Source organism: Colobus angolensis, unplaced genomic scaffold, assembly GCF_000951035.1.
Source record: "Colobus angolensis palliatus isolate OR3802 unplaced genomic scaffold, Cang.pa_1.0 Scaffold402, whole genome shotgun sequence".
NCBI classification, from domain to species: domain Eukaryota; kingdom Metazoa; phylum Chordata; class Mammalia; order Primates; family Cercopithecidae; genus Colobus; species Colobus angolensis.
Window position 1 is genome coordinate 279320 of NW_012117400.1, and position 404 is coordinate 279723.

The window sequence follows — 404 nt, forward strand, 5'->3', positions numbered from 1 at the left end:
CGATCTTAGCTCATTGCAACCTCCGCCTCCTGGGTTCAAGCGATTCTCCTGCCTCAGCCTCCAGAACAGCTGGGATTACAGGCACCTTCCACCACGCCTAACTAATTTTTTGTATTTTTACTAGAGACGGGGGTTTCACCGTGTTGGCAAGGTTGGTCTCGAACTCCTGACTTCAGGTGATCCGCCAAACTCGACCTCCCAAAGTGTTGGGATTACAGGTGTGAGCCACCGCACCAGGCTGTGGTGGGCACCTGTAATCCCAGCTACTGGGAGGCTGAGGTGGGAGAATCGGTTGAACCCGGAAGGCAGAGATTGCAGTGAGCCAAGATGGCGCCACTGCACTCCAGCCTGGGCGATAGAGCAAGACTCCGTCTGAAAAAAAAAAAAAAAGGCCGGGCGCGGTG